The sequence below is a fragment of the Strongylocentrotus purpuratus genome, unplaced genomic scaffold, assembly GCF_000002235.5.
Source record: "Strongylocentrotus purpuratus isolate Spur 01 unplaced genomic scaffold, Spur_5.0 spur5_contig_865, whole genome shotgun sequence".
NCBI classification, from domain to species: Eukaryota; Metazoa; Echinodermata; class Echinoidea; order Camarodonta; family Strongylocentrotidae; genus Strongylocentrotus; species Strongylocentrotus purpuratus.
The window spans coordinates 691,133-706,005 of record NW_022145574.1 but is presented as its reverse complement, the minus strand read 5'-3'; positions in this window follow the sequence as shown (position 1 = coordinate 706,005).

The window sequence follows — 14,873 nt, the reverse complement described above, 5'->3', positions numbered from 1 at the left end:
TCGTCTGCTAATCGTCCAATTAATATTTTGTTAAAACTTTGCTTCAGTTTTTCGCCTGATGTTCTTCAAAATACCTCTACTAAACGTGGCACTAAGTATTAATCAACTGACTTCAAATACTTTGCGGATAGTATATGGTCGCCCAAAACTCGTCAGTATGTGTGACGAATCGCCGCTTATCCCGCTATCGCCAAACTTTCGCCGCTTAGTGACATACAATCCGAAGTATCTTTATACTTTGAAATGGGATAATTGCCTGAATATCGTTTTATTCGGGTAGCGAAATGGCTGCATCCTGTCTAGTTTATCTGGATGAAGAAATAGCATTTTACCATTACCATAGAAAAAGAGAGAAAAAATACTCGCTCCCTTCGCGAAATTATAAACAGGATGGTTGATGTTCTAGCAAGAGGCCTCAGTCTCCTTGCGAAGAAAATGCGCAATTTCAACACACTTTCTCTTTGTTTGTATTCTAACAATTCAACATAAAACAGATTACCAAAGTAAACATCACATTATTTCACTTGCATTTGCAATAATGTAAATAAACCTGACTGAGCTAAGAAGTACTTTCTAACTATGTACTGGATGGTAACAATTGTACACAAATTAATATACTGAAAGGTGTGGCACACACACAATCTTAATGAAAACTCATCACTATACGTACATGGGTCTTCTTAAACATCAAATAAACAATGTTACGTATTTTAATATCACAAACTAATAAATCCAAATAAATAAACAACCCCTTTGGCTCCTTATTCTGATTCTTCGACATTAAAACATCGGGGGATGCGATAAATGAGTGAAGATTTCCCACAAGGAGGCAAAGAGGTTGGTTATTCAGTAAAATGTTCTGGACCTTGTGACTATGTTGAGTTCAAATTCAACAAAACCAGAGTGTACTAGATAGGCATGCTATATAGTGGTTTCTGTATAAAACTGAGAAGCTATAGTTGTTTGTGGAGAATCTTCTCTCATTTATCGCATCCTCGGATGTTTAAATGTCGCAGAATCAGAATAAGGAGGCAAAGAGTTTTCACTGTAGTTGTAGTTGCGTCCGACCACAACTACAAACACAGGGATGAACCAAAAGTCTCCATATGCATGAGATTAGCATTGTGGTGCTGATTTAGAAGGTGGCTTAAAATTTCCCAAAATACCTTCTATGTTGTGAATTCTTACCTTTACTCAGTGAAGGAATTGCAGATTTTCAATGATGGAAACTAAGCATCCACGCAGCTATCCATCGTGACTTTATATGGCAGATAAAATATAGTAAACTAAACCGCAAGCACAGTTCTGCAAATACGACCAAACTGTTCTCGAACCAGGCTGCAAGGAGAGTGATGTCTAGGTGACAATGCTTTGCATAGATATATGATTAGTATTATGCACAAGATCAAAAACATTTTCAGCACATATACTACGGCTTTCAAACAGAGGAAACTTATCAAATAAGCTCACTATTTGATCGTTGATGTGTCATGAAGAGGAAGTATTTGAACAAAAAGAACATAAATGCAAATTCAAATACAGTTATTTTACGTGGTTTATTATTTGTTTAAAGAAAACTCAAAGTAGAAGCCGTGAGGCTAAAATAAATTGAATTTACAATCCAAGAGTAAAAAATTAACGTCCATTAAAAATACTTTAGATTACAAATTGATTGACTGAATACAATAATATACCAATAAAAATAACATTGGGTAATGACATCAACATCAGTCCTTAAATCATGGCGGGTTTGCTGCTCCAAATCCTCGAATATTGGTCTCATACCAATGGTCAATCAGGTTGTAGCCGTGTATAAACCCTCCCACGATCAGAGGACTATTCCGCGCGTTTCGAGGACCTTGGGATCGACAGAGCAGCAGAGCTGCCGTGGTTAGAGGCTAAATCAACAGGGAAATGAAAAAAAAACCCACAAGGAAATGAAAGGACAGATTAGACAGATTAAATATAGAAGGGTAAAACAAGGGGAGTATCAATGGAAATGGAAATCAATGTACAATAAATGCATAAAACCATGAGGATTAAACTTGGAACTAAAGTCAGGTATTCAAATATTATAAAAAATTCCCTCTCGAAGAAAAGAGAACAACCAAATTTGTGGATGTCATTATCGATGAAAATCTAAATTGGAATGAACATTTACGTCATACAACTATTTCTATTTCTAGGAATTTTGGTTTATTATATAAAATGAAGAAATTAATCCCATGTAATACGCTTGTTATGGTTTATAATTCATTGATATTACCGTATGTTACATGTTGCAATTTAGTATGGGCCACCAGCGCCAAAACCAAAATCAACTATATTTATTTATTACGAAAGAAAGCCCTACGTATATGTACTGGTTCACCATATTTATCTCACACAAGTCCAATATTTTACAAACTGAAAACACTAACAGTATTCGACATAAATTTGCTACAAAGTTTACTGATCAAATATTTGAATAATATGCTCCCTCTTTCATTTAAAAACTTGTACACTAGAAACTCTCACCCTACCCGTAATTCCTCAAATTTTCATTTGGTCAACCCGAAATTACTTATTGCCCATAGATTCATCAGACACCATGGTCCAGCCCTATGGAACTCTCTCCCATAATCTATTAAATCATGTTGCTACCTCTACTCATTTAAGGCCAAAGTTAAAACGACGTTATCATCTGAATATTCAAGGTAAAATATATGTGTCAACTCTTCAGTCTTTATCATAATGTCATGTCTTCTTTCTTTCGAATCAGTATCATCATTGTCATCATTATCATATGAGAATTAAGAATTATGTTATCCTGACGAGAGTGAGATTTTCTTTTGGTATTAGAGATTGAGATACACCATACAAAAGGTGAATAAACTCTCTTTGAGCCGAGACCTAAAACTAATATGCTTGATTGTCGTTTTTCCGTGACAATTTATGGCGACCTTGCCAGGACCAGAATTTTAGGTCTTGTGGGTTGAATATCAATTATACTGTGCATGTAGGTTTTATTTTAAAGAGAGACGGATATTTGCAAAAAGATTGATTTTGTGGTTCGGTGCGGTGGGTCTCTCGCCACGATTTCAGCAGTGTTGTACTGTCAATAGTCGTACAGTATTTGCGGTGGGTGATTGGCGTCGGTATACGGGATTGTGTGTAGCGTGCTATTCCGATATCTAACTGAAATGATGTGCTCTTAATGACAGCAAATGTATCCATTGTGAGAAAGTTGAAACCACTTTTCATTTTTATTACACTGTAAACTTATACGAACATTTTGGAAAATCCTTCAAAGGCATTTATATCACCTATTCAAGATAAATATATGTATAAATGAAGAACTTCTAGTGATGGGCTATATAGTGGACGATGAAACTTACGATATATTGAATCTTATTTGAACGTAGCACAATAAACAATCTCTCGAAATTATATAAAATATTCATTTCAAGGTAAAAAAATACAACGCAAATTATGCATGGGTTGATTTTAAGTTTATGGTGAAATCAAATTTGGAAAGTGTAAGTAATTCTAGATTTGGAAGAAAAGGTGAAGTTCAAAAAATCTTATCAATGGTGATTGCTTTTGTATTGTATGTATATATGTCATTGCTAATAAATACCTCGAAAGAGGATAATAACTTTTTGTAAAGCTGTGTGTGAGTAATTAATACAAGCTGTATGCAGAGGGATACTTTTTGGCATACTTTGATTTTGAGATGGGTCTTGATATAGCATGTCTATGTTTATAAAGACAAGTGGTGAATAGAGTTTTCCATGGGTTTTTGTCTTGTCTTGGGATATAAGCTAGACCTCTACAACAAGAGTATTGATGGTTGTCAGTGTTTTCTTGAATAGATTCTACAGGAATTACTCCATAGCTGTTGATACCCAGTTGTGATTTCGAACACAATGCCATAATGGCCAGTATTAGACCATGGGCCGAGGCCTGTTTTCTTGCTTAGTTTTTGAATTCCTTGGTCTCCGACTGGGAAATACCTACAAATGTGCCAGATTTCTTGGAAATGTGTATCCGAAACAAAAATGACATGTTCCCACGTTTAAAACTTGAGCATACGGCAGAAAACAAAGAAAAAGTTAAGAATTGGTTGCTATGGACTTTTCTCCCTAGCAACCATAATAGGGGAGATATTTATTGACATATTTTGCAGAGAATATGCCCATTGTGCTTAAAAATGTTGTTATGAGAAGTGTGATGTTATGAATTGATGTTTAATCATACAATTTGCATGTGTATATTAATTAGTACCTTAATTAATACATGTATACATATTGGTGAAAAGTCTCATAAAAACTGATATCAGTATGAACATAGAATCAGATGCATTTGTGTATTTATCAAGTTTTCCAAGGGATGGCATTATTAGCCACATGCTCCATACCCCCTAACCCCCCTTAGCTTTCCTCACCCCCCCCCCCCGAAACCAGCCCCATGAAGCGAAAACGTCACATAAACATACATTAGTTTCCAATCATACGATCAGCAAAAGATGTTTTCTAACTACATTGCATACCATGCTCATTCTATTATTCACACACAGCCACCCCTACCACAGATGGATCTACATGTATATGCACACAATGTATAGGTAAGCCCCCTAATGAATGAAATTAATTACCAAAAAAAAGATTTGTGATATGTAAATTCAAATGCCCCTCACGCATACCAACACACAAGTCACACATGCCCCTATAATATACCCCCCATACACAAGCATAATTGCATAACATACTTCTTAAATATCATTTGCTATCTTGTTTTATTGATATTACCATCCATTTTTTCTCTCTGTGTGACCTCACATGAAAAGCAATGACAGAATGATTTTTATATTATAATATTTAATGTTCTATTTACTAAAAACAGAAAGAAAAAGGTTCACAGTACAAGTTCCAAAACACTGTTGACATAATAAACCATTGTTGATGCATTTCATATATGGGCATTATATATGTATGTACCATCAGATTCAATTTTAAAATGTTTAGAAATCTCACTGCTAGAATATTAAGCTCTGTCATATTAAACCGGTACGTCTTTGGATCTATTCATACTAACATTCAATTAGTTCAGCCAACGTAAGCAGGTACATGTATTGTAACTTCTTAACGTTTAGAAACTATACTCTCCTATACTCACTTAATTCTAAAGTGTAAAACTCAGAAGTACACTGAAAATTACTTTCAAACTGAATGGCTACCAAGCTGTATAACTCTAATAGACATGGGTTGCACATCAGTGGCGTAATGAGCCAAAACGTTTGGGGGGGGGGGGGGACTGACAAAAAAAAAATCCGGATCACCCCACTCTAACATTCAGGCCCCGCTCAACGTTTCGCAAAGTGGGGTCTAGGGGCGGAGCCCCCGAATCTCAAGGGGTATGGGCATCAGTGGCGGATCCAGGAATTTCTTACCGGGGTGGGGGGGGGCACAAAATGGCATGGGGTTAAATATATGTAAAACGATGAAGTGACAGAACGAGGCTTTAACGGCGAGGGAGCGGAGCAACCAAGCGGGGGTGGGTCTGGGAGGGGGTTCTGGCCCCCTCCCAGAGTAAGAAGCATTTGCAATTTTAGAACCAAATTAGACGCATTTTCAGGCACTTCCTGGAGTAATATGACGCGAAGCGCGGAAGCTTTGACGATTCATGTTATTACTCTTAATCCTTGTCTGAATTCATTTTTCCCATCCCGCGCAAAGCGCGGAAGCTTTTACGTTTTATTAAATTATTAGAGAAAAAAGACGATTCGTTGTACCGTTCTCTACTCTTAATCTTGTCTGAATTCAATTTCCCCACTGGGCCCCTTAACGGTACATGTGCAGTGTTACATGATGTAAGTATGGAACGCCCGGCAGTGCTTGTCACAGTTGCTTCTGGAAAGGATTTTTTTTTTTACTAGTGTTACTGTTAGTGGCCACGGCCCCTTAGTGACTATAAAAAACATATGCTCTTCCTGGCTATTTGGGAATGTGTCAGTTTGCAACAGAAATGGAGAAACGCGCATTTTGTTGAAAATAATGTGATATCACGAACATTTATACATCACGGAATTGAAAATAAGTCATGGTTCAATTTTTTTTTTTTTTTGGGGGGGGGGGGGGGGGGGGGGGCTGGCGCCCCCCAAGCCCCCCCCCCCACCAGTACGCCAGTGTTGCACATCATAAAATATACAACAGTCCATAACGATGCCACCTCATTCATTGACAAATCTTCTACAAAAACTAAATCACTATAATTATTATGAAGAAGACCAAGAAGTTTCAGAAAAGGAAAGGTCTTCTGAAGCTTTCGCTTTATATTATACGACTTGTAACCTGGGATTTATTTCCCTCTACCACCTTGGTAGAACACAATTGCTCATCTGATTGCCTTGGTCAAATTTATCGGATATTTTCGAAGGTGACTCCGTTATCACTGATTCCTCTGCCTCATGTGGAACATCGTTGGTTTTTGTGACTGAAGCAAGTTTTTAAAGACAAAAAGAGAAACAGGAACACAAATTATTATTGGTCCAAGCTTTACATGTAATAAAGGAAATGCCCCATATATCATTCGAACACATGTTCAGTCCCCTTCCTAAAAAAGGAATACACAAGTTTTTATTGTGGAAAAAATAATTTGTCAACATGTTATAGTTAAAAAGATTGAAAGCTGAATAACTGTTTCATAATGCTGACTTGTTATAAATGTGGTCAATGACTACCCAAGCTTTTTTCTGAGTGGCATTACTATTAGCTGAATCAAAGTGTTATTATTTATAATTTCCTCTCAATAATGTTTGTTTGAACTTTAATATTTCATTAGACATTTTATTACTCATGTACCATACGAGGTCAACCGTAAACAGTTTATCACCTTATATTTCATGTATGAGCACGGAGATTCAGCACCCGCAGTAAAACAGAAGTGCATACAATAAATACAACTGGGACAGTTGCCAGGAGAGACAACAGTCAATATTTAATTTTCTTTTAAAGTATTTTTTTCCCAACAAGGCCGTAAGTGAACTTTATTGTACGATACGTTGTACTTTACTGCCATTCAGATGTCACCAATTGTAACTAAAGTGCGCCTTTGAGTGAATTCAAGTATTTTACAATGATGTTAGAAAATTTCAGAATCAAATGAGGTGCTCATGTTTCCACTTCTAGTATTAACTATTATTTATAAGACCCCAAAGACCCAAGTGCAAGCCTAACTCACTCTAGCAAAGCATAGATAGGGGGGGGGGGGGACCACGGAACTGAAGAATGTTGAGGCTTGGCCCATGTTCAGATGAAAGAATTATCAACCCTAGGTCGAGAGATGAACCTTTCGGGTAGTGAGCTAAACAAGTTCGTTTACGAGCGCTGCGCCGAAGTGTTAAGAGTAAAAGAGCAATAATTGGAAAGCCAGCGTGATCGCGAGGAGAGAAAGACTGCCGGTGTAAAAACAGGTGATTTGAGGTTGAAAAATTGGTAAATTTGATGACACAAGGCATAAATTGGATGCCTACATTACCAAAATTTGAATTAGTCATGGCTAGTTATTATTCATTGTAATTTCTAAAATGTTGTGTCACGACCTTCTGATATCATGTAATGGTTGATGATATACAAAAATGTTATGTTTGAAGTTTTGCCTTGGGATAGCTTTAATGATAATTAATTTGCAGTAAATATTGAAAGAGTAGGTTTTAAAACAAAATGAGATAGGTAATATCTAGTGATTTGTGTAAGTTTATTTCAGTCAGGTATCGGAAACTCGAGTTAGTATAATTGCCAATAATGCTCTGAGTTGTGAAAAAAATATTTCAGTAAATTGTTCTTAAAAATTGGGGGGCTAATTGTCATATGAGAATTAAGAATTATGTTACACTGACGAAAGAGAGGTTTTCTTTTGGTATTTGAGATTAAGATTCACCATAAAAGGGTGAATAAACTCTCTTAGAGCCAACACCTAAAACTAGTAAGCTAGATTGTCGTTTTCCGTGACAATCATCATCATCTTCATTATCATCCTCATCTGCATTGTCAATATCAACATCATTACAATTTGTATTCTAAATTACCTATCCGTTCTGCTTAATAAATGTTTTAATCTATTTTATGAGTTTTGTCTGGGACTGTCGTATTAGCAAGAAATTTACTTAAAATGACAGTCCTTCTTCCGCAAATAATGTTATAATGTTTGAAGATATTTAGTATTGATGACAGTCTATCATTTCGTTTTTGAAATTAACAATTGTTATATATATTTGCTTATTTATGATTCATTGTCAGAAAAATGTTCATTGTACTTAATATTATTATTGTTATTAAAAAAAACTGTGTTCCTTTATAAATGCAGAAGAAAATAAAATAAAATAAAATGAAATCAAAGTCAGTTATTGACAATTTGTATATTGAAATATGTTGACATTATGAATTGTGATTTAGAATGATAGATTAATCTCAACAATGAAGAAGAATAGTCGTTAAAGTACACCTAAATATATTATCATAAGTATGACACATCATTGATATTATTGTCATTATCATTATCATTATCATAATCATCATTTTTAAGACAATTATCAATGGATTCACTATCATTATCAAAATCATAATTGCACCAGTGTATGATCATTATTTAATATTATTCATTTAGAGTTTGAAAATATTAATATCAAAGGATATAACATATATACAACGCAAAACATATCAAACATATCCGAAATCTGGCCTTATAGGCATATAAAGGCACGTACAACCAGAAATCAAATACTATTAATTAATTGAATAATGATCTATGGGCAACGGCCAGATATCGGAAATATGAAAATTATATAGCCCAAGAAATGAAAAAATCTCAGCAAAATAATTGTGTACCTTTACCAGAACTCAATTTTCCCATACAAGCCAGGACAACAATAATGCATGACGATATGTATTCCTTCCACAGAAAAGGAGCTATAGAAAGACAACAACAACAGCAACAAAAAATCGAAACAATAAAGGGGGAAAGCCAAATTTGTCCACTGTGCCCGGATGTGAGACTTTGCATGGGAAAAACAAATATATCAAGCGATTATCAAGTTAAATGGGCCGAATATTTTAGATTATTGCAATACGGCTTATTTCATTTTATATTTCACATGTCAATTATAACACTACATAGGCAGATTGAATAAACATAACGACATATTAATATTAAATCCAATTGGTCTGCTTGTATTTACTTGTAAATCAACATAAAGGGGGTGTCTACCGTATTATTAAGTTGGTTTTAATACGAACAGAACATGATAGACACACATCGATAAGAGTTTGAGCAGTACACGGTTACAAATAGGAAAGATGTTAAATATCGCAGGTGTCATCAGTAAAACACAAATTGCCCACACTGTGACGTATCTTGCGAGCTCCTCTCCAATTTGCTCTGTACAGAAAATTGTGTTGTCTGGGGTTCCCACATAGCCCAAAAGTGAATCTAACAAAAACTATGGGGACGAACTGGAGCACAAGGAACATTTTGTTTTGTTTGCGAATATATATATATATACAGTGCGTCCCAGAAAAAACGAAACCGAGAAGTATCGTTGTTTTATCATAACTTAATCACAACAAATTGCTTTTAATCACTCATGCGTGAAATATGCATCACGTGAGTAGCATCAACTGAAAGAGGAGACTCTAAGCTTTCCAAATATGTATCATTCATTAATTATGGTTATGATTAAGTTACGATAGAACATCGATACTTTTCGGTTTCGTTTTTTCTGGGACGCACTGTACATACATATCAATGGTAAAAGCGTCCATCACATGTAAATGAATAGTCACGATTATGCTGTTTTCATTACGTAAAGTGTAATACGCGTCACATTTATAATACAAATAATGCATGTTAATTTGCGAGTGCATTAGTGAATACAATCAGTTTAGTTGAGTGGAAAAAGACTTATATAAACGTGGCATATTTTCATAAGATTTTTAAATATAAAAAAGGACAATTCCCTGTTTAAATGAATGTGTAAAGAGATCATAGCTGGAGAATGTCTTGTCCTTATTGCCAGTCAAAGGCTATACACAATAAATGACATGTGATGGCGCTGCCCATCGAATCACAAAGTTATAACAGAGATAAGACAGGTCGGAGGCATCATAACTACTTACACAGGATGTTGTCATTGGATCTTGACAAAGAGGGCTTCGTGAAACACGTAGTATACAATAAGCTTACTAACGCGATTTAGTCAAGAAGCTATGACGGTTTCGAGAGACAGGTCCCTTGGTTGTTTAATTACAAGCATAGACATGCTTTCCTAGCATTCAGATAAAAACCAAACAACCATCATATACATGCATACACACAATGACACACACACTCACACGCACGCACACCCGCACCTAACGAATTGGCATCACATTGACTTCTTGTCCTTCAATGTGCAATTCATTGTTAAATGCGCTGATTTGGTTTTCATGTTTATGTTGAGTGATTATATTGTGAAAGTACTGTAAATTTTACAGGATAGACATTGCTTTCAAATAATTTCTGGTGTTGTGGGCATTACGTTTCTTGTGCAATATAATTAGGTTGGATTAAGAGGAGGCGGACTGGGACACAGGACTGGGACTGAAATTGGGTGGCGGGAATATCGATGTGACCAGATTAATTAATTTCTACCTAAAGTAGGTCTATTCCTTAATTTTCCCCAAAATTATTTTGATCATATTTAGAACGCATGCAGTTTCCCTACCATGCATGTGAATCCGATGGTTCACGATAGTAAAGGCGTATACGTTCGCAATTCCATAACGGATGATTCCCGCCCCCAACTGGGGGTAACCTTAAGAATAACAAATAACTACTTAGGAGAGCCCCCAAACAGAAAATGACATTTCTTCCGGGAAAAGCCTAGGCATTGGTTGGTGTTATTGCTCGTTCTTAAATTGTTATTGTTATCATCTTTTGTTTTAAATGCTTTTATAGTCAATATTATGTTATCGTTTATTGTTGTGTTTCTGGAATAAAGACAATTACAGAACCAACTGGGTCGACCTTTGCTCAATCAAAAGTGATCGAATATTGTAATTTACATCATCTTGCAAATACTTTCATGGTGTTTGGCAAATTATACCCAAAAGTTTATACAGTACTGTATTAGGGAGTGTTTATGTAATGCTCTGTACGTAGGCCCTACGTTAAGCATTTAGAAATAAAAATTGAACAATAAACAAATTAAATTGATGGCACTCGGCCGAGCTCATAATTGGGGTTACTATTTCTTTGTGTACTGTAGCATAATTTTGAGTCAACTTACTACTGATACTAGCGTTAACGTAGCGTTAACAAAAAATACTACAGTTACATCATATTTAGTGTCCCACGCCGCTGGGCGAGTGAAATTTTTATAATTCCAAAAAACAGTGGCCACAATCAATAAAACCATGCGAGTCAGTGTGGAAGAAAATATGTTGCTGTTTGTCGAAAAATATTACAATGTAGGACAAGATGTATTTAATTTTCGTTTAATAAGGCCGATAATACCAAACAACAACAACATCCATGCACTATTACCACGCCCGAACAGAATCACCCCCTCCCCCACCCCCAAAAAGAAGAAGATATAACATTAAAGATAAAAATATTACTTAGGCCATTTATATACTTCTATAGCCCTATCCATTGCATGTTCAATATTCGAGCATTACAATGGCATGTTAAATAATCCCGACATGACTTCTAAAGGTAATACATTGGTTTCTTATAAATTGCCTTTGACTAGAAAGTCTTAGCGGCGGTGTTTCTGGACAGTGGGTGCTTTTAGCTGTATGTAAATGAATAGAGTCCTTTTTTTTGGGGGGGGGGGGGGGTCATTTAAAGAGAAGGTTTAGTTCTGGGGAGAGGTGAAATATAATCATTGTTATTGTACAAATATGGAAAAACATCAGAGAAAAAATACCCGAAAAGCATGGCCCGACTTGTATGCCTCATGTGTGTGTATATACATCTTTCTGAGTACAGTGCTTGTTACTTTATCTAGACTTGGCCAAATTTCGAATAATTTTTATGACTCCAGAACCTTGCAGTACACACCAATACTTTTATGCTACATTGTCAACTTTTGTTCTGATTGATTCCACACCGTGGCTTTCACAATGCAATCGCATGACCCAAACTCAACTTTATCTTTAAACCATTTCTCTCTAATATTTTCTGTTGTTGAGGTATTCTTGCTAAAATGTATTTGACTAAAAACATTGGTAAGGAAAAATGTTGTCTTTCTGTAGTATGCAGGCCTGAAATGATCACCCCCCGTATGTGTCGGTATTCCTCTCCTCTACAATAAAGGACCAATTATGTTTATTGTTTTCCGTGGCCAGAAAATGTGATGAAATAAAGATACTTTATGATTTAAAGCTTATCTGCCGTAGTTTACAGGAGGGATTAGACCGCTCTGCAAGGTCACTGGACAGGTGGTTATCTCATCAACTCAGCTCTCAGTTAACATAAGAAAAAGAGGCCTGGGGGACCAATGGTCACCGATTAGGAATTGTTTATTATATAGAGGGCGCAAGTAGCTACCAGTAGTGCAGTGGGCCTTTAAGGTCAGTCATGTATAATGCCTGATTCCTGTGAATATATCTTGATATGAACTGCATACAAAAAATATAAAGTGATTCGCCATTTTGAATTGGGGTTTGTGTTGTGATTGGTTTAAGATTATGCTATTGATCTCGTGGATTTGGGGTTCTCTTGTTAATTCATTGTTTGCTAGCTTTGACAGCTTTGACAATATTAATTGCAGTTGGTATACGTTTTTAAACTGCAATGGGAATATGAATATGAAATATTGATTCAAAACGATTAATAAGAACAATGTGAATACCAACTTTCCCCTTCACCGTTTACTTTATTACTAAGCTTGATTTTATACGTTACTTGTTGCACACGATGATACAAGTGATAGTTACAGTAATGTTCTAATTTAATTTTCATGCGTTGTATCGGCATGATACGAAATTAACTAAGCAATCCCACATTTGAACTAGCTACAATACAGGGTGTCTCTGAAAAAAGAAACGCAAGCTTATATACGTAAATTACTAAATAATCCTAAATTATTTGTGTCATTAATGTATACATTAATGACAAGCTCGTTTTCCTTTCTATCAAATGACAAAAAGAATATGATTATAAGATCACATATGACTGATTTAAGACAAAACGTGTCTATAATAGTAGTTTTGAAAGTCATATGATTTTGGAATATCAATTATCAAAACTCATCATGTAAAGCGTGATATTCTCATCTTCCATTTTAATGATTTAAAGGCTAGCCTTACTCTCTTAATTTCTAGGACTTAAATTTTAAATCCATTTTGAGACTTAAAATATTTCAAGTCTTTAAGACTTAATAAATTGGGAATTCGACTAAAAGTTTTATCGAAACCAGCTTCTAGATATAAATCTTGGAAAGACTTAAACTTCTCGCCAATAAGATGTGCATATTTCCAGTTGCACCTGTTGATGACTGACTGTTGGCATATTTCCAGTTGAACCAGCTGACACCAATTAATTTGCATATTGAATATGGGGTGCGTGCAGATCTATGTTTTTTTAACAATTTTTCTGAATTTACAGCACATTTCTTAATTACTGATGATTTAGGTATATGCAATTCATTTCGAAAATACTACAAATATAAATTACAAGTTATTAGGACATTTCGCTACTTCGTATGAATTCCATTTAATTAAACATGAATAAGGGAAACATTAACTATGAACTAAAATAATTTCAATAAAATACAAGTATATGAAAAAAAATTCGATTAATTAAATTATGTATAAGTCTACTTATTACCGATGCCTTTACATTGATAATACAGACGTACCAGTATTGAAGTGTTGTTGCCGTTCAATTGGTTGGAAGTTTTACCAAATGGTTCTAATGGCTTAGCTAGACCAGTAAATCTAAAAGACTTGAAATATAAATACAATTGACTTAAAGTTGAATTTTATTAACTTTAAATCTTTCAGGGACTTAAAATTTTAAGTCTTAGCTTAGATTTATTTTTGAAATGAATCCAAGAAAGGTTTAAAATAAATATTAAAAGACTTGAAATATAAATCTAATTGACTTAAATTTTAAACCTTTTCAGGGACTTAAAATTTCAAGTCTTAGCTTAGACTTATTTTAAATCCCAAAGGGTTCGTCACTAATATCAGTCTCTGTTAGATTTAAAAGTAAGACTTAAGATTTAAAAATAAGACTTTCAAATTTAGAGAGTACTGCCTACCTTTCACACTTTATTGAAACAATATCTCTCAAGTTAATCATGTTTAGGGTTTACAGAAAGTTTACCTTGGGCGCTATGATTATGAAGGTAAGTTATATATATATATATTTATAAGCTTTTCTATTATGTGCACATTAACAACAGACAATTCAGGATTAGTGAGTAATTTAACGATAAACTTGGGTCTCCCTTTTTCAAGGACATTATGAACAATAAAGTTTATGAATACTTTAATGAAATCGGTAATGAATACAACCAAATAATCAACAGTAAGGTACATTTTTCTGAGTAAAATACGTAGTAATATCAATTTCGACTAAGCAATTTTAAATTAAGAAGCATATGAAACTGTTAGACAATATAATTATGCAACAACAATGTCAATTCAAGAACTGCATGTATTTAAGGTATAAAGCCTCAAATCAGAATATATTGTAACTCCTATGTTTTTTTTCTTCATTAGTTCTTCTTAAATTGTCTATATTTCGTCAACCAACGCAGGAGTACATTTATTTTTCCACGATATTTGCCAAATTTGTTTGTCAACTGTATTTGGTGTCGCTATATGGTCTACTTGATAACGCAT